This window comes from Saccopteryx bilineata, chromosome 2, assembly GCF_036850765.1.
Source record: "Saccopteryx bilineata isolate mSacBil1 chromosome 2, mSacBil1_pri_phased_curated, whole genome shotgun sequence".
Classification (NCBI taxonomy): domain Eukaryota; kingdom Metazoa; phylum Chordata; class Mammalia; order Chiroptera; family Emballonuridae; genus Saccopteryx; species Saccopteryx bilineata.
In genome coordinates, this window is record NC_089491.1 from 311,834,817 (window position 1) to 311,858,719 (window position 23,903).

The following is a 23,903-nucleotide window of genomic DNA, read 5'->3' on the forward strand; positions in this document are numbered from 1 at the left end:
CCTCGTAGAACAAGCCAAGTCCCCTTCCCCTTCAACCCACGGGCTGCTATGACCCCAGACCAGTCCTGGCAGAAGGGAAAGGAGGACAAGGAAAAAGCGACTTCTTGTCCTTTTCCCCCATTCTTCAGGGAAGAGATGGCACCACCTCCGCATCTGCACCCTGCCTGGAAACCCTGGGTCCAGAGAAGGCCTCCCCAGGCTCTGACCCCTCCCTGTGTCTTTGACCCTGCCCATTTCAACATCAGATGGTTGCAAGGGCACATGAGGCCTAAGAGGACCCATTCAGAGTGGTGATGTCTTGATACAAAGTATGATGGGCTCAGAATTTAGCAGACTGTGCTAGTTACTCAGAGATGGAAAAAAAAAAGTCACTAACTAGGACAAGAAAATTCTGCTGGAGGCTCAAAGAGAGCATCCCTTGCTTTGCTGCTGTGAAGGCACTCAACGTGCCTGAGTCCCGGGGGTTGGCAAGGAATCTGAGAGAGGTTTCTTCCAGCCCCCACCTAGCCCTCTTACAGCCCTGAAAGACATCTCTTCCTTCACGTGTGTCTCTAGACAAGGATGGGATCTCCACCCAGCTCACTTGGCCTCAGTATTTATCACTTTATCAGGGGAGTTTAGGGGCCTGATCAGTCCAGATAGTTACTGGATAGGAAGTTGGGAGTTTTGAAGGCAGTTTAAAATGCATTGAAGCTGCATGTTACAAGTTAGGGTATTTGGATTGGCTAGAGTATGAGGAGCTGGTTGGGATACCTTTTGGTTTATTCAGTCAGAAATCATTATTGAACAGCCCCCGTGTCCGAGCTCTGTGCCAGACAGTGGGATGCACACAGAGATGCTCATAAAGAACAACGAAAATGGCTGGATTTGGTCAGAGGACTCCCCCTTCACCAAAGGGCCACTCCAGAAGCCAATATCTGTACCAATGTCAACACCTGACTTCCCCATGTCACTCTCAGCCTCCTCTACAGCATGAATTGAACAGAGAGGGCAGGGGGAGGGAGCTGCTTTGATGAGGTTTACGGGAATATGAGAGGAAGTGGTAGAGACAGTGTGTGGAACAGCAGAAGAGAAAAGGTAATAACTCTAATTGTCTCAGAAGCAGCTGCTCTAGTTCTCACAAGACATAAAGTTAGCAACATGAGGGACTTTCCTAGGAGCTGGGATGGTGGCAGGAAGTACGAAAGTGGAAGAGCCATGAGCTCCTTCTCCAGAGGCTTTTCAGAGGTACCTTCCTGGGAGAGGTGTGGAGGCAGGAGGTGGTATGCGGTCCCTGTGGAGGCCAGGCCCAAGCTCTGGGTCCCAGCTCTTCCATCTCAGATTCTGCTCCGACACTTTCATGGAGAGGGGGGAAGCGGTCCTTCCTCCCGGAACCCTCTATAGCTTTGGCACCTTCTTGCTACCAACTCAAATGGTCCTGCCTGAACTCCTTTTCTGTTTGTTTGTTTTTGTTTTTAGAGAAAGAGCAAGAGAGAGAGAGAGAGAGAGAGAAACATCAATTTGCTGTTCCACTTATTTATGCGTTCATTGGTTGATTCTTGTATGTACCCTGACCGGACCAAACCTGCCACCATGATGTATTAGTACAATGATCTAACCAGCCAGGGCATCCTGTATTCTCAAATGGAGGAAATGGAATGGGGAGAAGGTGAGCAAGGGGTAGGAGCAGCTTTCTAGGTGAGCAAATAACAATGACATTTAAGAAAAATACCCAGAGCCTGACCAGGAAGTGGCACAGTGGATAGAGCATCAGACTGGGACGTGGAGGACCCAGGTTCGAAACCCCTAGGGTCACCAGCTTGAGCCCAAGGTTGCTGACTTGAGCAAGGGGTCACTCACTCTTGTTGTAGCCTCCCAATCAAGGCACATATGAGAAAGCAATCAATGAACAACTAAGGTGCTGCAATGAAGAATTGATGCTTCTCATCTCTCTCCCTTCCTATCTGTCTGTCCTTGTCTGTCCCTCTCTCTGTCTTTCTCTGTCTCTGTAACAAAAAAAGGAAAATTCCCAGATACTGCATCTGAGGATGTCCTCAGTCTGTGGCCATCAATTTGCCTCATTCTTGCTAATATTCAACTTCCTGCGACAGTGTTCTGGGCCATCCCGCCTTTTTGTAGCCCTTTTCCTATGCCCTCAGTGGGCTCAGAGTTTTGTCTTCTTGCCTCCCCCCAATCAGGACCTTCTCTTTGTAACCCACAGCTCCTGTCTCCTCCATCACTCAGCCTCTCTGCCTCATACTTTCATTATGTTAGCTTTGGTTGATTTAACCAGAAAACAACCCTCAGAATTTAATTCCATGTCCCTCCATTCCCATCTCAATCAGCTCAGGGCTGGGAGGAGTTGTGTAATGATGGGGGAGGAGAGAAGGAAGAAATAGAAAAAGAAAAATTACATTGATTCCCCAGTAATAGCCATCAATATTTTCCTCCCTACTAGGGATTAAAGCGATTAGACAGAGGCCCACCCACCCAGCTCTAGGATGTTTTGGTCCCCAGGACTTTAAAGACAGAGGTTCTAGCCTTTGACATCCACCCTCCTCTAGTTTCCCCTAAGAAATCTCTTTTGAGATCAAGTACCTAAATCCTTCATCCCCTCCCCAGTGTGTTTTGGAATTCTACCCCTTCCCTTGTTCTTACTATGTCCTTATCAGGATAGCTGATGATTGCAGTTACTTTCTCCTGTCTAGTTTATGTCTTATTTGGAAGTTCTTCGTGCTCTCTAATTTTGAGTCATATTAATAAATAACAGGAAAATCATTTTCTAAAACTCTAAAAGGAAAGAGACATATAAGTGCTTAAATATTCTTAGAAAGAAGGTGATTGGGTAAATTATTTATATCATTTTAATACTTGAGACTAAAAGGAAAAGTTACAAATTGTGAAGATTTGGCAGCGGTATGTGAGCACAGGTAGGGCCTGAGACACAGAGGAAAAAACTGGGAGTTAGGTGGTGTTGAGTCAGAGGTGGCCCTGGCCGGTTGGCTCAGTGGTAGAGCATCGACCTGGCATGCAGGAGTCCCGGGTTCGATTCCCAGCCAAGGCACACAGGAGAAGCACCCATCTGCTTCTCCACCCCTCCCACTCTCCTTCCTCTCTGTCTCTCTCTTCCCCTCCCGCAGCCAAGGCTCCCCTGGAGCAAAGTTGGCCCAGGCGCTGAGGATGGCTCCATGGCCACTGCTTCAGGCACTAGAATGGCTCTGGTTGCAACAGAGCAATGCCCCACATGGGCAGAGCATCGACCCCTGGTGGGCATGCCGGGTGGATCCCGGTGGGGCGCATGCGGGAATCTGTCTGACTGCCTCCCCGTTTCCAACTTCAAAAAAATACAAAAAAAAAAAAAAAAGTCAGAGGTGGCCCTGGCCAGTTGTCTCAGCGGTAGAGCATTGGCCCAGCATGTGGAAGTTCCAAGTTCAATTCCCAGTCAGGGCACACAAGAGAAACGACCATCTGTTTCTCCACCCCCTTTCCCTTTCTCTCTCTCTCTCTCTCTCTCTCTCTCTCTCTCTCTCTCTCTCTCTCTCCCTCTCTCTCTTCCCTTCCCACAGCATGGCTCAAAATGATTCAAGCAAGTTGGCCCTGAGCACTGAGAATGGCACCATGACCTTGGCCTCAGTTGCTAAAAATAGCTCAGTTGCCAGGCAACCGAGCAGCAGCCCTCTACAGGCAGAGCATTGCCTGGTGGGGGTCTTGCCAGGAGGATCCCTGTCGGGGTACATTGCAGGAGTCTCTCTGCCTCCCTGCCTCTCACTTAATTTAAAAAAAAAAGAAGAGTCAGAGGTTACATAGGGTAGTTCTTTGCCAGGCCTGGATTCCTTCTCCACAAAAGTTGCTTAAAAGAAATATTGGCTTATAGTGGGAAGGGTGGACTGCTAAAAGGGCTTCCTAGCAGTCCAGTGCACCTTTTCCCAGAAATGAACAAAGGGCAGCCCTCTCACCAGTCTCTCTGTTGGTTGATGTTTTAGGAGCTGTCTGCCTCAGAGATAGGCACTGGATGCAAAGAATTCGGGAAGATACACTCTCTCCCACCCCATCCCCACAGAGATGGAGGGGGCACATGGCTGTGGTACCACAGGACCCCACAGGGTTAATTCTATTGTCAGCTTTCCTGGGAGCTTGGAGATCCTGCGTTCATTTTAAGTAATCCAAACTCAGTATGTGATGAACTAAGGGTTGCTGGACAAGCAGTGAGCCAGAAGAAGCTGCTGGAAAGAACAGGGACGAGACAGACTTCTTCTGCACTGAGGTAAGGAACTATGGTCGCAGGTCTGCAGCTGGGACTGGCCAGAGGGACTGCCCATCTCTGCCTCCACTCCCACCCCCACCCTCGGTGTGCAGCCAGTTGTGGGGCAACTGGTAAGAAGACAAGTAAGGAGACACAGTCACTGGGTGAAGATGAGAACCCACGGGCCATACTGAAGACACAGGAGTTTGGAAGGGTGGAGCATGAAGCAGAGCTCTTCTGTCAGGTGTGGGACAGCCACAGAGCCAAGTGTTGGGCAGTCAAGACAGAGATAGGAGGGGACTTCAGAAAGACAGCAAGTCCAGTATGGCAGCAGGCTATTCTCCCTAGAAGAGGAGCGGCTTGGGTCTGATGTTGGCTCATTGGAGCAAACTGCAGAGATTAATGGGGTTGAGTGGGGTTCTGAGGACCCTGTAGTGTACCTGTTGTATACATATAGGGAGCTCTGCATCTCAGTGAGCTCACCGGGACCATCCACATGGCTGAGGTTGAAGAGCAGCAAATGAGAACTGGCATTGAGGGTGTGGGATCACAGCATGGGGGCAGGAAGAAACAGGGGACAGACAGAGAGAATGTAGGGTGGGAGAGGTAAGGTTGTGTTTCCATCTGGGCCAGGCTGGCATGAACTAAATTGAAACATCTGATGGGATAAGAGAATTCTGCCCCATTCTTCTCTCCCTTTCTCAGACTTGTGGCAGCCTTCCCAAAGAACAAGGACCAAGAAGCCTAGAATCTGAGAGCTTGGGTGCCCCTTCCCGGAAGAGCCCCTGTGACCCTGGGGACAGATACAAGCTATAGGAAGCTGGAGAGGCATTGAGGTGATGCTCTTATGGCAGAGTCCCACTCCTCTCTTCAGTACTTTCCCAGTGGGTAAGAGAAGGGCTAGGGAAGAGTGTGTTTCCCATCACGTCACCTTCAGACCCCTTCCTGGCCCTGCTCAATGACCCAGTGAGGAGAGAGATCAGGACGTGTGGATAGAGCCTTGGGTTGGACTTGGGGCTTAGTAGAAGTTGAAGGTAGGGTTGTGTTAAGGTTGGGGTTGAGCCTGAACTATGGTGGCGCAGTAGATAAAACATCAACCTGGAACTCTGAGGTCTTGGATTCAAACCCCTAGTCTTGCCTGGTCAAGGCACATACGGGAGTTGATGCTTCCTGCTCCTTTCCCCCAACTCTGTCTCTATCTTTCTTTATCTCTCTCAGAATGAATAAATAAAATCTAAAGAAATAAAAAATAAGAGTATAAAAATGAAAAAAAGATTGGGGTTGAGGTGGAGGCTAGAAGTGGATGTAGGTCTGAGGGTTAAGGGTCGAGGCATTAGAGGCCTCCAACTAGGGAGAGCACCCAGAGGCCCACTGCATTCCTCGTCCCCAGTTACTCAGCCCCACAGCGCCTTCTACCTCAACCCAGCTAGCATTTGGCTAGAAGCTTTCACTTCCTCTGGTTGGCCTGGCTCCTTAGCCACCTCAGCTCCTGCTGGAGGGGATTTCTTGTCTCTGGGTTAAGGGGACAGACAAGGGAAGGATAGGGGGTGTCCAGACAGGGGGATCCCCTAGGGCACAGCTGATGGGAATGAGATGAAAGGAACCAACTGAGATTGTCTCTGGGGGAGAGGCAAGAAATGCTGGAAGCTTTTGGGAAGGAAAGACTCGGTAGCAGTCAGGTGAGCTGTAGGAGCCAGTGAGCGGTAAGAGGGTAAGAGCCAGGGCCAGGAAGTTGGGAGGCCCGAACTCAGTTCCCAGCTCTGGAGTGTTGGAAAGAGACAGTGGGGTTGGAGAAAGAGAGAGAGGAAAGGCAGAAAAGGAGACAGGGGTAGAAACAGCGAGACAAATAGCCAGCGACAACATGATTTGTTGATATAATAAGTAAAGACAGAAACGGAGAGACCAATGGAAACTGAGACAGGAAAGGGTGGAGAATGGGGGGAAAGAAAGTGAATGGTGGTAGAAAGTAAGACAAAGAGAAGGTTGGTGGGTAGTAAGGGGGGGGGGAGGAAGAGGTGGACTAAGAGAAAAGAGAAAAGGAACAATAATAAAAGAGGAAATGAGTTGAAGACTGAAAGGTCAAACAAAGTGAAACAGAGACCTGGAAGGGCCAGAGAGATGAGTGGGTGCAGGGATGGAAGAGGTCCGTGACACCCCATTTCCCATGCCCCTAACCTCTGGATCACTGAGGCGGTATGTACTTTCACTATGACTTTCAACTGCCCTTTATGACACGTCTGCCAGTGGACCATGGGGGTGTCTGGGTTTGGATTTCTACTCCACGAGTTAGTTGCACAAACCTTGTAAATCCCACATCCCGCCCTGAGGGACTGCAGATGCAAAAACTATCATTAGTGGTGTCTGCACTGGACAAGGTCAGAGAGGAGGGGTTGGGCAGAAATCTGAGACCCAACTGCATGGTCAGCTACCTGAGCAGAGTGACAGGGGGTGTGGGAAGGGTTTCAGGGCTGAGAAGGAAGGAGAGGGGCAGGAGTGCTGCTGGACCTTTGGGGGAGAGTGCCAGGGAGGGAGGAACCTCTCCCAGGTGGAAGGGCTGAGCCATGGGAAGGACGTGAGTTCAGCTTGCCAGATTCCCAGCCGTGGAGCATCAATCAGTTCTTCCTGACCTAGGCACAGGCTCTCTGAATGTGGGCGCTGTGGCAGAAGGAGGGACAAGATGCCCTGCAGTCTCGGTGAAGAGGTGACATCAATCCCTGACCCTCCATCCAAATTCCCAAAAGGAAAAGGTGGTTGTCTCTGCCCTTCCCGGGCCCAGAGCTTCTTGCACTCCTCCCTAAGCAGCTTTAGCTGATAGCATTAAGGGAAGTCTCTAACTGCTCTCCACTTGGGGCTGAGATCAAGGAGAAAAACCAGAGACTTCTAATCAGATCTAGGATTCAGCCAAGGGTGGGGATGGCAGTTTGCTCGGTGCTAACAAGCATAAAATACCCCAAGCCACCACCTCTGTGTTAACTCTGATGCCCCTCTGACCCCCCCATTTGTGTATCTGGACCTCACCTGGGTCTATAGTCCCATTTCCACAATGCTATTTCTCTGTCTTACTCTGACTCTCTTTCTTTCTGACTCTCTCGCTCTCTTTCCTCCACCTTTGTATTTAGAAACAGTCCTGTTTTCCTTCTGAATCAATCTAGTAGTCTCTAGAAGACTTGGTTCTGTCCAGCCAATCAGATTATGCAGCACTTCAGAAGGCCCTACAATAAAGTGACTTTTGATGCAAGTTTCTACTTTGCAGAGACACAGCATTGGTCTTGAACTCTCAACACTTTTTTTCCTGAGTATATTTGTCTTTTTCATCCTGTAAGTATTCCACTCTGCCCATCTTACTGTCCTCTGGCTTCCTGGGGCTGCCACTGATCATTTTTCTGGCAAAGGGCCCACTTCTTAGGTATACACTGACTGCCTCCTTCAAGGCCCAGGGCCTTCTGTCAAGCCTCTTCTCTCTGCTCCCAAGTTTCACTCTCAAGTTTTCTGCCCCGATTGACTGATTACAGCTGAGAGCCTGCAGTCAGACAGACCTGTTCCCATCTGGCTCCACCACTTGCCCAAGGATCTTATGCAAGTCTCTTAATCATCTGAGCTTCAATTTCCTAGGTTTACAAAACAGATAATACCCACCTGGAAGGGTTATGGTGAAGACTTAGTGAAGTGACATGATAAAAAAAAAAAGCCAAGTCTGATACTGGGTGCATGATAGGAACCCAATTCACATTAACTAAACTCTTAGAAAGGTAAGATCTCCTTTGGACATTTCCTTTGGCTCCAGGTCCTAGTTTAAGGCTTACTCCTTATTCTTATCATCATTATTGCCCTTGCTTCTATTAAATAATGACCTAAAACCGGTGTTGTAGTAGGCATTTGTGTTGGCCAAGGGGATTAATCATATTATTAGTAATCAGAATGATGATGATGATAATAATAATTGCTAACTACTGTAGCCCTTCAAGAAACACAAAGTGCTTAAGAGTGGCCACTCTGGTGATACAAAATTGGGTTATGACCACTCTGATGATACAAAATTGGGTTATGATCCTTTCTGATTTATAGTTCTCAGTACTTGTCCTCTTAGAACTGTAGAGGCTGTCCTCTTAGAACTGTAGGTAGAGCTACCGTAAGCTTTGCACAGTTAGCTCAAAGCACAAGACAGAGGGAGCTGGGAGATGGGGGAGTGGGACAGAGGACCACCTACCTCCCTCAGCTTTGGGATCATGAACCCAAGGAATTAAGTTTAAACCCCAAGAACGATTTTGGAGCAAGAAGGTAGAACCAAAATCGGCTCCTCTCTAAGGGTCACCACAGTTGGTCAGCTCGAGGTCTCCAGCAGAAAAGGAAGGACTAGAAGGGAAATGTTTGGCAAGACTTGTCAGCAGTGAGGATTTCCACATCTTGAACCAGCAAGCTCCTCAGAGACTCGAGATTACAGGCAAGTCCCTCACACACACTGGCTAGGCCAGGGAGGAGGCTGTGGCATTCAGGCATTCAGGAAACCTGGAGGTTTAACCCACTTTGGTTCTGCATTTTGGGATATTTTTCTTTTGGGCTCAGAAGAGAGGGTGGTGGTAGGCTGAATATTAGAGGTCTTGATTTAAAGTCTTGCTTCCCACTTTTCACTTAGAGCTGCATGACCTTAGGGAAGTCACTCCTCAGCACAGTGCAGGGGCACTGAGGGTCTGCTTCGAGGTGGATTATCATTCCCTTCTTGCCAGATTCTGAATCTATGCTGAGCTCTCAAACCTTACAGATGAGGAAATACCGTCAGATCCAGCAGGCACCAGGGCAGCCATAGGAACTTCATCAACTTCTTCCAAAGGAAGAGGTTTCCCTCTGCAACCCCCATTGCCCAACCCATTTTTCTAAGATGAGGTATGAGAGGTTAGAAAGGAGGAACTTCCCAAAGGACATGGCAGGAAAGGAGGATGAGAGTGGAGTAGAGACGTCTGTTTCAAGGAAAGAAACAAAGGAGAGAAAAGGATTCCAGAATACCAGCTGTCATTTTAGAGACAGAGGTGTGGAAATCTTATTCACCCAGCTTCAGAGTGGCGTTGACCTAATAACCACCCTGTCTAATTTCTAGAGATGCTCTCTGCTCAGGCCAGACAGTGGACCCCCAGAAGCAATTCCCCCTACCCTCCCTGAGCTGTCAGTCTATCAGTTGATCTCCCTAGAGCCAAGCATTCCCTGGGGAAGGGAAAGCAAGAGACTCCATGACCTTCAGGTGTGGGAGTGGGGAGAACAAGGAGGGTTTTACCACCTGCATGCCTGAGACTCTAACTTTCTAACATCCACAACTCCTTCTTGCTGTATTCCATGTATTCTTGCTACTCAAAGTACAGTTAACAGACCAGTAGTATTGGTGTCACCTAGGACCTTGTTAGTAATGCAGAATCTCAGTTTTCACCAAGGTCCACTGAATCAGAATTTGCCTTAAAGAGATCCTCAGGTGATTCTTATGAACATTAGAATTTGAGTAGCACTGACTATAAATTTTTTTTTAAGTCTGGAGGCAACACTTTAAAAACAGAAGAGTGTATTAGGAGTGGGGGTATGGCAACTAAGCACCATGTCTCGGCTGCTTTCCCTCTCTGAACCTGGTCTGGATAGTGAGGCAGCTACTCCACCCCAGCCCTCACATGCCCTCTGGACCTTCCCACCTAATAAGTTCTAGTTAAGAACAGTGCTCATCTCATACCCACTGTATCAGAGATGGGAACCCAGGGCCCAGGCCTTGTAAGCCCCATCCTCTGTTTACACGTGGTCCTGACATTCAGGTAACTCCTCCGGGCTCACCCCTAGAAGCAGGCCTGCTTCCTGCTACTCCCATGTCTCTCCCCTTCCTCCTCAGTCTTCTTGCTCATCATTTTCTCTTCCACTAGTGACAGAGGATGCCAGCCTTTTGCACCAACCTTAGTCCTAGCCAAAGGCTTTGGGACTGAGACATTTTCTCTTCTCCCTTCACCTGCTTCACACTGAGGCTCATTCCACAATCTTCTCCCCATCCCACCACGACCCCAGCCCCTGTGCCACATTGGTAATCAACAAGATCCCTTCTTCCTTGCTCATGTTCATTAATTCAGCAATATCTACAGAGAACTTGTGAGTGCAAGGCCGTGGGCTACGATGGAATCTGGGGAGCAAGCAGCAAACAAGAGAGCTGGGGTTCCTGACCTCATGGAGCTGACACTCTGAAGGAGAAGACAGGTATTAAACACATAGTGACACCATTGATAAATTCAGTACCATGCATTGATTGCATCAATAATTATCTCTTGCCTGACCAGTGGTGGCATAGTGAATAGAACATGAACCTGGGATACTGAGGTCCCAGTTTCTAGACCCTAAGGTCACTAGCTTGAGCGCAGGCTCACCAGTTTGAGTGCAATGTCACCAGTTAGAGCATCGGATCCAAAGGTCAGTGGCTTGAGCCTAAAGTCACTGGTTTGAGCAAGCCGTCACTGGCTCAGCTGGAGCTCCCCGGTCAAGGCACGTGTGAGAAGCAATCAATGAACAGCTAAAGTGCTGCAACTAGGAGTTGATGCTTCTCATCTCTTTCCCTTTGTCTCTTTCTCTCTCTCAGAAAAAAACAATTCTTTCTTGAACACCTACAATCAGCCAGACACTCTTCTAGGCACTCAAGATTCATCAGTGAAAAAATACAAGAGCCCTGGCCGGTTGGCTCAGCGGTAGAGCGTCGGCCTAGCGTGCGGAGGACCTGGGTTCGATTCCTGGCCAGGGCACATAGGAGAAGCGCCCATTTGCTTCTCCACCCCTCCGCCGCGCCTTCCTCTCTGTCTCTCTCTTCCCCTCCCACAGCCAAGGCTCCATTGGAGCAAAGATGGCCCGGGCGCTGGGGATGGCTCCTTGGCCTCTGCCCCAGGCGCTAAAGTGGCTCTGGTCGCAACATGGTGATGCCCAGGATGGTCGCAACATGGCGACGCCCAGGATGGGCAGAGCATCGCCCCCTGGTGGGCAGAGCGTAGCCCCATGGTGGGCGTGCCGGGTGGATCCCGGTCGGGTGCATGCGGGAGTCTGTCTGACTGTCTCTCCCTGTTTCCAGCTTCGGAAAAATGAAAAAAAAAAAATACAAAAATCCTGCTCTTCTCAAATGTAAAATTGTTCTTAGTACTATGACAGGATGGGTTCTTTGTATTTGCTACCTGCTCCCACTCAAAGTTTAGAAAAAGCTAATGATCAATTACATTTTGTCTTGTCTTATCTTGGGAAAAACTCCAATCCTGTTAAGCCCTGAGAGGAGATCTTCTCTGTCTAAATCCCCCAACAGGGGCAGGCCTCTCCATCTATAAAAGTGACTCAGCTCCAAGACCTGTGTCATGGGTCAGCTCCTGGCCAGTGAGGAGGTCCCCAGAGGAGGCAAGGTGCTGCCAGGGTTTAGGGGAGCTTCCTGCCTCAAACCCTGCTCCCTGCCTTGGTCCCCCTTTTCTCACCTTGTCTCTTTTCTCTTATCTCTTTCCTTCTTTGCCTCCCTCTCCCCTCCCTCTTTCACCTCCTTCTCTCCGGCCTTCTTCTTTCCCTTCCTCCTAGGTGGTGGCCATTTCCCCCCAAGGCCCAGACATAGCCCTCACTCCTGGACTAGAACATGAGCCACAGCTGCTTGGCAGGAGGCATCTTCACCATTGTGGCCATCTCCTGGATTTCAGGGGAGCTTCCGCCAGTTCTCCCACCCATGCTCCAGTGGTGGCACTGGAGGCACTCGCACTCACTTCTCTGGCCCAGGTTTGGCCTTCCCAGACTGCGCCTACAAAGCTGAGTCGTCCCCAGGCTCCCGGCAGATCCAGCTGTGGCACTTCATTCTGGAGCTGCTGCAGAAGGAAGAGTTCCGCCATGTCATCGCCTGGCAGCAGGGAGAGTATGGAGAGTTTGTCATCAAGGATCCAGATGAGGTGGCCCGCCTCTGGGGCCGCAGGAAGTGCAAACCACAGATGAATTATGACAAGCTGAGCCGGGCCCTCAGGTGAGAGGAGGCAGCCCAAGTGGCCAGATCGGGGAGAGTTCAAAGAAAAGGACTGTGGTTTCTGGTCCCCCATCTGATTCCTGCCCCTTCAAGGCTTGGGAAATGCTCTTGAGTATGATCAACTGCCTCACAGTTATCCAGGAACAGCTTGGGGTTAACCTTGCTGGGCTAGGAATGGGGACTTGGTTGGGTCTCTATCTACATTTCTGCCTACTGGGCCAAGTCTCCATTCTCATCCTTGGGATCTCCAGATATTACTACAATTAGAAGATCCTGCACAAGACCAAAGGCAAAAGGTTCCTTTACACGTTCAATTTCAGCAAGCTCATCATAGTCAACTATCCTCTATGGGAGGTGTGGGCACCGCCAGCCTCCAACTTGCTACTGGGGACTCCGGCCTTGTTTAGGCCAGCCCTGGTGCCCATGGGCATGCAAACTGAGGTAGGCATGAAGGCAGCCCTTAGCCCCAGGCTCAACCAGGCTCCATCTCTCTGCCTAGCAGGCCACCAGCCCTCCTTTCTACCTCAGGGACCTATCAGCTTCCAATGTCCTTTTCCTCCTGCATCCTAGTCCCTTACTGCTCCAAGGACAGGGTTGATACTCTGAATCTTCTAAACTACTCTAAGATGTTCCTGTGCTAGGCATCACACCTATAGGGGTGAGTCACAGGGAAGGGGGTGGGAGTCTCAGGGCATGTGGGCACAGGTGATTTAACAACCATTATGAGAGTATTTTACTGTTTTAACAACTGGTTGTTAAACAGTGTGTCCTGGGGAATGTATGCTAGGGAAAGCCCATTCCACACCCACACCTGCTGCTCCTCACTCCGCAGCTCCTACACATCGTGCTGCTCACCCACTGAGCCATGGTAAAGCAGCTGTCTGGAGCGTGGACCCCCCCAAGGGCCACCAGAGGCCTCTGAGGATAAGAAGGGAAGAAGCAGCAGTGTTTACCATGAGTTCGTGGGCCTGGGGAGGGCCCAGGGAATCTTAACTGGATAAAAGGAGCACCTGCCTGAATAAACACATGGGTGAGGGAACTGAGACAAGCCTTGCAGGACATTTGGTTCTGTCCAAAACACCCACACTAAAAGGTTTTGATATTTGGTCCTGTCCAAAATGTCCATGGAGATATTTGGCCCACCCCAAACCATCCGCCTAACACCCTGCACCATGAGCAGCTAGGCTACTGAGGCAAGAAGGATTATTAGCAATACAGCTACAGCACTATTATTGGACCAATAAAACATGATGGGTCCAGAGGAATTAATAACTTGCTCCTGGCCTTATTGTCAGTTTGGGCTCAAATAAACTCCTAGGAAAATTCTCTACAAATTTGGGTGTTTCTTTGGCCAACAATACATATGTATAGGTGAAAAAAATTGAAAGTGAGTATTCCAATCAAGAAGCAATATGGAGAAGGCTTGTAGCCCCTGTCACGTGAATACAGCCCAGCCCATGGAGGAAAGGCAGAAACTGCAGTGACTGCCACAATGGGCCAGCCCAGGCAACGCCCTTACCTGAACGCCTGAGGCAGTGGCAGAGGGTGTGGTAGGCCTGCAGACAGACCACACCTAAGAAACACAGAGGCCACACCCACTGGACTCCTGTGGCCACACCCTCTTATACACAGACAGAATGGGAAGGCAGAGAAATGCAACCCAAATTAATCAAGAGAAATCCCCCAAAAAGGACTTGAATGAGTCAGATATAAACAAATTACCTGATGCAGAGTTTAAAATAATGATTGTTAGGATGCTCAAAGATCTTAGAACAGCAATAGATGGACATAACAAGCACCTAAATAAAAAGATAGCAAATATTAAAAAGGACATTGAAATAATAAAAAAGAATCAGTCAGAAATGACAAATACAATATCAGAAATGAAGACTACAAGGGAAGGAATTAAAAGCAGGATAGATGAAGCTGAGGATCAAATCAGTGAGTTAGAGGACAAGATAAACGAAGGCATGGAAGCAGAGTAGCAAAAAGAAAAGAGACTCAAAAAGTTTGAGGAAACTCTAAGAGAGCTCTGTGACAACATGAAAAGAAACAACAGCTGCATCAGAGGGCTTCCTGAAGAAGAAGAGAAAGAAAAAGGGATAGAAACCTTGTTCAATCAAATCATAGCTGAAAACTTCCCTAAATTAATGCAGAAAAAAAGTCACACAAGTTCAAGAAGCACAGAGAATTCCATCAAAGAGAAATCCACACCAAGACACATCATAATTAAAATACCAAAGCTAAGAGATAAAGAGAAAATATTAAAAGCTGCTAGAGAAAAAAAAGCTATCACCTACAAAGGAGCCCCCATAATCATTAGAGAAATGCAAATTAAAACCACAATGAGATACCACCTCACACCAATCAGAATGGCTCTCATTAACAAAACAACACATGATACGTACTGGTGAGGGTGTGGAGAAAGGGGAACCCTCCTGCACTGTAGTAGGAATGCAGACTGGTGCAGCCACTGTGCAAAACAGTATGGAGATTCCTCAAAAATTAAAAATGGAACTGCCTTTTGACCCAGCCATCCCACTTTTAGGAATATATCCCAAGAACACCACACCACTGATTCAAAAAAAGAAATGCACCCCCATGTTTATGGCAACATTGTTCACAATAGCAAAGATCTGGAAACAGCCCAATTGTCCATCAGTAGACGAGTGGATTAAAAAGCTATGGTACAGCCTAACCGGGTGGTGGCACAGTGGATAGAGTGTCGGACTGGGATGTGGAGGACACAGGTTTGAGACCCCAAGGTCGTCAGCTTGAACACAGGCTCATCTGGTTTGAGCAAGGTTCACCAGCTTGAGCCCAAGGTCGCTGGCTCGAGCAAGAGGTCACTTGTCTGCTGTAGCCCCCTGGTCAAGGCACACATGAGAAATCAATCAATGAACAACTAAGAAACCACAATGAAGAATTGTTTTTCACCTGTCTGTCTGTCCCTATCTGTCCCTCTGACTCTCTCTGTCTCTGCAAAAAAAAAAAAAAGCTGTGGTACCTATATAAAATGGAATACTATGGGACCATGAAAAAGAAGGAAATATCACCTTTTGCAACAACATGGATCGACCTGGAAACTATTATGTTGAGTGTAATAAGCCAGGCAGAGAAAGAAAAATATCATATGACCTCACTCATTTGAGGAATCCTAGGAATAATATGAACTGAGGAACGGAATTAAACCTGAAGGGAAGGGGGGAGGGGGCTGTTTGGAGGAGGGTGAGGGAGATGTTGAGGGGAATACGGGGGAGGAGGGATGCAATCAGGCTACACTAGGATCTATGTAAACATAATAAATTAAATTTTTAAAAAGCAATATGGAAATATCTTAACAGTTTTATTGTTTTTTTGTCAAGTATTATTATTTTTTCATTAATATTTTAAAATTTTCTTATAACAATCTAGTTTTGTGTACCTCTTTTATTGTTCTTATTTAAATATTAAATGCATGAAATAATAAACTACCTTTCAGTATATCAAAAAAGAAAAGAAAAGAAAACATAATGGTATTTTTTATGTACTAACCTGTAAACCAAAAGTAGAAATAAACACTCTGGGCTGTTTGAACTCAGGGACATTTTCTAAGAATAGACATTTTGGGCAGGACCAAATTTCAAGGAACTTGTCATGACCAGATATCTCTGTGGATGTTTTGGACAGGACCAAATGTCTACTGATTAAGACTGGGATAATATAAGTCATTTATTCATTGAACATCAGCTATTTATTAGGTGTCAGGATTCAGAGATGAAGGATGGCCCTCAAGGTGCCCAGAGACTAGCGGGAAGAAGGGATGGGAGTTCAGCCAGTGATGGGTGCTGAGATTCGGGGAAGCACAGTTGTGCTACAGGAATGCAGAGAAGGAGGTGGGCTTCCCAGAGGAGGCTACCCTGAGCAGGTGAAGCAGGTGGAGAAAGATGCCCAGGCACAAAATAGCATTTGTAAAGCAAAATGCTGTGAGCAGGTATAGCAAGTCTGAAGAACAGCTGGTAGCTTGCCATGATCAAAGAGTTATGTGATGGTAGTGGGGACAAGGAGGAGTATGACAGATGAGGCTACCAAGTCAAACAGGTGTCCAGTCACAGAGGTCCTCCAAAACCACACTAAGGGAGTTGGGATTATCCTGTGGGCAAGATGGAGAGGCATGCTCAGATCTTCAATTTATAAGAATTTTATAAGACTTGGATTAATGTAGAGCAGGGGTCAGGAACCTATGGCTCGCGAGCCAGATGTGGCTCTTTTGATGGCTGCATCTGGCTCGCAGACAAATCTTCAATAAAAAATAATAATAACGTTGAAAATATAAAACATTCTCATGTATTACAATCCATTCATTTCCTACTGCTCATGTTCATGGTTGCAGGTGGCTGGAGCCAATCACAGCTGTTCTCCGGGACAACACCAAATTTTTATTGGATAATGCGTAAGGTACACGGGTCGTTGTATGGCTCTCACAGAATTACATTTTAAAGTATGTGGTGTTCATGGCTCTCTCAGCCAAAAAGCTTCCCGACCCCTGATGTAGAGTTTGGGAGTTTGGGTTGGAGTAGGCAGAGAACTGGTATTAGGAGGCTTTTGAAGATAATCTTGGCTGAAGATGATGGGAACAGTATAAGCCCACCCCGTTCATTCATTTATTCACTCATTTTTTTTCTTTCAATGGATATTTAATGACTTCCTATTTAATGTGCCAGGCACTGTCCCAGGGCTGGGAGCGCAAACCTGAATGAGCAAGACTGCTTTTATAGAGCTTATAAGCAAGAGAAAGTTTGCAGACACTCAGCTAATAATTTGACAAATAGATATGTAATTATAACTGTACTAATTGCTAAAGAAAAGGTCAGTGTGCAGAGAGCTTCTGGGAAGACCTTTTTTTTTAGCAACAGAGAAAGAGACAGATAGGGACAGACAGACAGGAAGGGAGAGAGATGAGAAGCATCAATTCTTCATTTCAGCTCCTTAGTTGTTCACTGATTGCTTTCTTATATGTGCCTTGATGGGGGTGGGGGGGTTCCAACAGAGCACATGACACCTTGCTCAAGCCAGCGACTTTGGGCTTCAAGATAGTGGCCTTTGGCCCTGGCCGGTTGGCTCAGTGGTAGAGCGTCAGCCTGGTGTGCAGGAATCCCAGGTTCAATTCCTGGCCAGGGCACACAGGAGAAGCACCCAGCTGCTTCTCCACCCCTCCCCCTCTCTTTCCTCTCTGTTTCTCTCTTCCCCTCTCACAGCCAAGGCTCTACTGGAGCAAAGTTGGCCCGGGCGCTGAGGACAGCTCTGTGGCCTCTGCCTCAGGCGCTAGAATGGCTCTGGTTGCAACAGAGCGATGCCCCAGATGGGCAGAACATCACCCCCTGGTGGGCATGCCAGATGGATCCCGGTCAGGTGCATGCGGGAGTCTGACTGTCTCCCCATTTCCAGCTTCAGAAAAAAATACAAAAAAAAAAAAAAAGATAGTGGCCTTTGAGCTCAAGCCAGTAACCATGGGGTTACTATGATCCCACACTCAAACCAATTACCCCACCCTCAAGCTGGTGAGCCTATGCTCAAGCCAGCGATCTTGGGGTTTCAAACCTGGGTCCTCTGTGTCCCAGTCTGACGCTCTACCCACTGCGCCACTGCCTGGTCAGTCTGGGAAGACTTCCTTGACATAGTAACATTTGAGCTGAGACCCAAAATGTAACTAGGTTTCAGCTTAACTTTGAAGGAGAGAGGACAGCGTAACAAGCAGAGAGATCAGTGTGTGCAGTGGCTCTAGGACAATAAAAAGGAACGAGGAGAAGGCAAATATGGCAGCATACGATCCAAGGGGGAGAAGGTAGAAATGTATGCAGAGGCCAGCACTTACGGGGCTGTCATCTAGGAAATGACAAAATCAGATATTCTGTGGGAAAAAATCACAAAGACACAGGCTCTTATGCAGAGGCCCACGCCCCCCCCCCATTCCTTATTCCAAAAAATTGCCCCACCCCCAGTGCATCTGGGGGACCAGAGGTCCCAGCTCTCAGAGAATGCAGGGTACCTGGCTCTGGGGCCCTGTAAGTGCAGCTGAGGCTGTGGGCGTAGGGCGGCCCAGGGCCTGCTAGGACTCATCTGGCAGCCTGGAGCTACACAGCACCCGAACAGCTCTCCCTGTTCTGCCCCACCCACCCCTTCCCAGCTCCGGGAATGCCTTGGCCACAGAGCTTTTTTCTCTTTGGGAAACTGTGCAGGGGTAAAGAGGTGTTCCCTGGCTTGGAGTGAGCTCTTTTGCACTTCCCCGCCCTCTGCAGGCACACAGACACACCTGCCTGTGCTTGGGCCCTCAGGGAGGCTAGCCAGGTGTAGGTCACCAGAAGACTAGTAGCAACCACATGCTCTATCTACTTCTGGATGGTGATTCCAGAAGGCTGTGCCAGCCCCTCGCCTCCACCTTCGCTCAGAGTACTTGGTGCCAAGAGAGGAAGCTGCTTCTGGGCAGAAGAGTGCCCAGGACTATTGAGCCAGAGGTTGAAATGGAAGCTGCAGGATTGGTGCTGGGCAGGGGTGGGGGAGAAGCAGGACTGTCTTCCCCACACGCCTACTCAGCCGTGGGTCTCTGAGGGGCGACAGCCCTGACCTCAGGCGTCAGGGAATGCAAACTTCCCGTGGAAAACAGTTTCCACCTCATGTAAGGACCCGAGGAAAAGGACAGTGGCCCCAGAAAAGGTTCTCCGACAGATGTCTCCATGCTTTTCCTCGTGAAGGATTTTTGCTATTTTCCCCTTACATAGATCCAATTTCAGAAATATTGGTTCTATTAAATAAGTCGTATATATTGTCTTAACTAATTTGTTTTTCCCGTTTTTATTAACAGTAACTCCAGCTAAAATGTGGAACTGTTTTAGGTTTTTGAATTATAGAAAGTGGTGTGAAGCTCTATATAGCCATCCCCAGAGGCCCCAGGGGGGAACCCCTATACAGGATCCTGTAGAAAAAGGACTGATTTGGGGGGAATGGATGGAGGGAAGGCTTCTTAGAAGAGGAGAGTTATGGGCCAGAGCCAGCTGGTGAAGAGGAAGACTAAGGCCCAGTCCATGTGCACTGGGCCTCATGGCTCTGTGGCCCCCTTCTTACTAACGATGTCGCTTGTTCTTAGCCAGGAAAGGGGTTTTTAATGAAAAAGCAGTCCTGAGAATTTAAACAACAAGGCCAGGGCATGCAACCAGTCATTCACCCAGCTAGAACTGGAGCCCTCTGCTATAGGGAGTGAAGAATGGATTCGCTGGGTTATGGCAAAGAATATATTTATTCATTCATTCATTCATTGATTCAACACATTTTTATTGAGCCCTTAATATGTGCCAGGCTGAGCTGGATCCAGAAGAAAATAAAACAGAGTGTCCTTGCCCCCACGTTGCTCTACTCACACACAAATGACGACCCGATTCTAACTGAGCGAAGGGCCTGACAGAGAGGTACTGGCAGCCATGAGGAGAAAGCAGGACTCTTTTGCCCAAGCTGGGCGGTCTCAGGAGGCTTCCTCAGGAAAGTGACATTTATGATGAGACCTGAAGCAAAGAAAAAAGGAAGGTACATGTGACGAGGGAGAGAAAGTTTTAAGTAAGAAGAAAAAGAAACAGGAAATGGGAGACGAAAGGCGGCCTCCCTGAGGCAGGGGGTGCACTCTCTCGACCCTCTCTCTCTCTCACTAGGACTTGGCTCTGCCTCCACACCCTGCCAGCCCCGCCCTTGCTGCCATCTGAGAGGCCTCCCAGAAGAGCTGCCCCGTTTTGCCTCCTTTACACCTCCTCTCCCACACTCTCTCCCCTCCAACTGGACCCGCCTCATGGGCCCTTGCTGCCCCCTCTCGTCCCAGAGCAGCAGTTTCCACGGTCCTCCAAAATGGACACCCTGCTCCCCGGACTCACATGCACCCCAGCAGCCTGGCGTGCTCCAGAGCTCCCCCTGTTCGCTGGGCTGGGACAGGGGGCTGGTGAGAAGCTCTGGCTCTTGTCCCTTAGGCCAGAGAACTGGGGCAATGCCCCATCCCTTGATGGGGGCAAAAGGGTGCCTGGATCCCTGGGAGGGCTTCTCAGAAATTCATGGACCCATAACTGGAGAGGAAAGTCTATGTCTCCCAATTTTGAGAATTTTGAAGCCATGTGGCCCTTGTATCCTCCTCCTTAACAGGGGAAGAAGATGTGAAGTGGGGGGCCCCCAAACATCTCTCCGCTTGTCCACCTCCCTGCTGGCATTGCACCTTCCCCTGGGTGGAAACAGGTTTAAATTGCAGGAGGATTTGACGAGATGGAGTTGAACTGAAGAGGGTGAGGGGCATTGCAGAGAAGGAGCATATATGGAAATGTAAGAAACTGGGGCAAGGGGCCCTCCCCTCCTCCACCACCAAATTGCTAATCAGATTGAGACTTTTTTGTTTTTGTTTTAGATTTTATTCATTGATTTCACAGAGAGAGGAGAGGAAACAAGAATGAAAAATATCAACTCATATTTGCTTCACTCTAGTTGTTCATTAATTGATTGCTTGTTGTATGTGCCTTGACTGTGCATGCCCAGGGTTTTGAACTACCCTGAGACATTCTGAATGTTGAGACATTCTGAATCTCAACTTTTTTTGAGGGATATAAAAATAAGCACCCCATGAAATCAGAGGTCTCGGTTGGGAAGGAGTCAATCAGTAGTCGATTTGTTCCCTGAATCTCAGAGCAATTCCTTTTTCCTCTGGGGCCCGTTTTCCTTACCCAATCTCCCTCTTGCCCCTCCATGCACTTCTTCCCTATCCCTCTGATTTCTGACTTCTTGTCCATCCCATGCAGGTATGCCCTTCTGTCTCCATTTCCCCAAGACCCAAGTACATGGGGTAGAGAGGGACTCTGGAATACTCTACTGCGGATCATGAATAAAATGCCCTTGGTAAAGTACCCTTTTAGCTAACATTCTTGCGGCCCTCTGATCTGGTGTGGACTTAAACACCACCCACGATTCCTGATGGAAAGAGGCAAGGGGTTTTGGAATGAGGGCCTCAGGCCAGGAGCAGAATTGGAAATGAAGCCAGCCAGTCTCCTCCCTCCCATTGCCATCATGTTCCAGAGAGAAAGACTGAAAGAAGTCACTCTGGCCACGTAGAAAACCAGCCTCAAGGAAAGAACACGGAGCACGGCAGTGGTCTTTACAGAATAACCCTCGCATCTCTGCCATGGATCTCTAAGCAGAACTCTAAGGGGCTGGGGGCGAAGGAAGGCATTGGTGGAGGTTCCTCTTGCTCTGAGCCCCAGGTCCTAAGAGTGACAAGGGGGGCTGGTTGAAACATTGGGTGTCTGGGGAAGGGGAGATACATGAGAGTATGAGTCTTTTGCTCAACCAAGGAAATGCCAAGATGATGAAAGCATGCATGCTCTCCTTTATCCAAGCTGTCAATGACAGGTTCAAGATTTGTCTTCATTTTTTTCTATGATGGGAAGCAGGGACCCAGGAGGTACAGAAGGGTCCTTTTGTCCATTATTTGTCCCTGTTCCTCATCCAAGGAGTAAGGGTGCTTCCCTTTCTCTGGGATCCCTGTACATTTTGCTTTCTGATGCCTCTCAGTCCTTCATTGCGGCAGCTGCGTCGTTGTCACAAATGGAATGGGAAGGAGAGACCCAGAGTACAGCAGGGTCAGGCTGTACCGCACAGGAAGATTGAGGAAAGCAGGGAACTCAGGCCCTGGGTTTCCAAGCTGAATATAGGCCAACAGAAATAATCTCCACACCCCAGATATCCATAAAGGGACCTCAGCATATCTCTCCCAGGAGATCTCAGAGGCCGACAGAGAAAACTGCTTCTCACTTGCTCTCAAAGTCACAGGCCCAACTCCAAGGCTTTCTCAACAACCTGCTCTGTTGGGAAAACAAAGAGTTAGTGTCGTCTGCTTTAGAAAGAGGGGCTTGGGCCTGGTTCAGAGAGGTCAGAACCAGGGACAGGGCCCCACAGTGGGAACCAATGTGCCTTCTCCCTGACCTCTCCTCCTCTTCAGCGGTTTGTGGTTGCTGTGACCCCCACATTTCAGGTAATGCTTTGCTCTCGCTATTCTAAAATTTCCCTTTGGAGTAGGCGAATGAATTTAGGAGACTGAGAGTTGCAGAGGACACAAGTTTTCAGGTTGTGCACTCCGCATTTTAGACAACAGATTCAAGTAGAGCAGAGCTCCTCAGCCACAAAACTAGACATTTGGGTTGCAAAATTCTTTGTTATAAGGAGCTGTCTGCACATTCCAGGATGTTCAGTATATCTATGGCCCCTAGATAGCAGTAGCATCTTCCCTTCCTGCCTTCTTCTCGACGTTGTGAAATACCCTTGGGGAGAAAAAATCGCCCCTGGTTGAGGATCGCTTAAGCAGAGAATGGCTTCAGCTACGCTTAAGCAGAGAATGGCTTCAGCCACTCCAAGTTGTTCCCGCAAAGATGAAACTCAGGCTCCAGAACACGAACTGTTGGCTTCCACATTGCAAGAGTGCCCTCTGGTGGCCAGAGTCATTACCAGCTATGGGAAGAGCTCAGAGCTCCGAACTTGCCTGGGTAGGTAGAGCCCATGGCGGGCACTGTTTAAAGTGAAGGGGTGATGGGCACCGTGGAGTCTTCTGAGAGGAGGAAGTTAATTGCAAGATAAAAACATTTTATGATAATCCTCACATTTCAAACCCCTTTTGCAAATCATGAACTATTCACGCATGGATCAGCAAGTCTAATGTGACAACAGACTGCATGCAGACTGTCAGTTCCTCTGGTATAATCAGTGCTGCTACCAACCCTAGACCACGCCTCTTGTCATCCGTGACTGTCAGTATTCCCTGAAAATAGAGCGGCTACTTGGCCTTCTTCTAGAAGCAGTGGGAACTGTGGACCCTGAGAAAGAAAATGCCTATTAAGAAGGCCTCTCAGTGCCTTAACTGAGCTCAAATTTAAAAAACAGAGCCTAAGCCCTGGCCGGTTGGCTCAGCGGTAGAACATCTGCCTCGCGTGTGGAAGTCCCAGGTTCCATTCCCGGTCAGGGCACATAGGAGAATTGAGCTCTGCTGCACCAACCCTTCACCTGCAGCCATGGCTCAAATGGTTTGAGCAATTTTACCCGGGGCGCTGAGGATGACTCCATGGCCTCGCCTCAGGCGCCGAAAAGGCTCTGTTCAGAGCAATGGAGCGGCATCCCCAGACAGGCAGAGCATTGCCCACTTAGTGGGCTTACCAGGTGAATCCTGGTCAGGGTGCATGAAGGACTTTGTCTCTCTGCCTCCCTGCCTCTCACTTAAACAGAGCCTAGCAGCCATTTCTAGAGACAAAACTCTCATGCAAACCACTTTTCAGGGAAAAGCCCACACTAAGTTGCCTTCCTCCTGCCCTGCACTGACTGCCCACAATGTATTCCTGTTATCTAAATCAGCCTTTATGAAGGAGTTCCTGGAATCCTTCTCCAACCAATAAAACTGAGGTTTTCCCCATCCAATTTGGGCTATGTTGCTATAGTCTCATAAGCATCCTCACCAACCAATCAAGACAATGCCTTTTGGACCAATCAAACTGCAGGAATTTGGGAGGCCCCTCATTTGTATAAGGATGGACCAATCAGGGATCAGAACTCCCTTCTGGCTCAGGAAGCACACTTTCCCTTCCCACCAAAGAGTGTAGACTGTGTCTCTTGGATGGAGCTGTAACAGAGACATTAAAGATGAAACATCAA

At 48.5% G+C, this 23,903-nt stretch overlaps 1 pseudogene; it reads left to right on the top strand.

Annotated features, from left to right (window-relative positions):
* The first annotated feature begins 1,140 nt into the window (after nucleotides 1-1,140).
* Nucleotides 1,141-20,363, top strand: LOC136322568 (ETS translocation variant 3-like protein; annotated as a pseudogene).
* The last annotated feature ends 3,540 nt before the right edge of the window (nucleotides 20,364-23,903 follow it).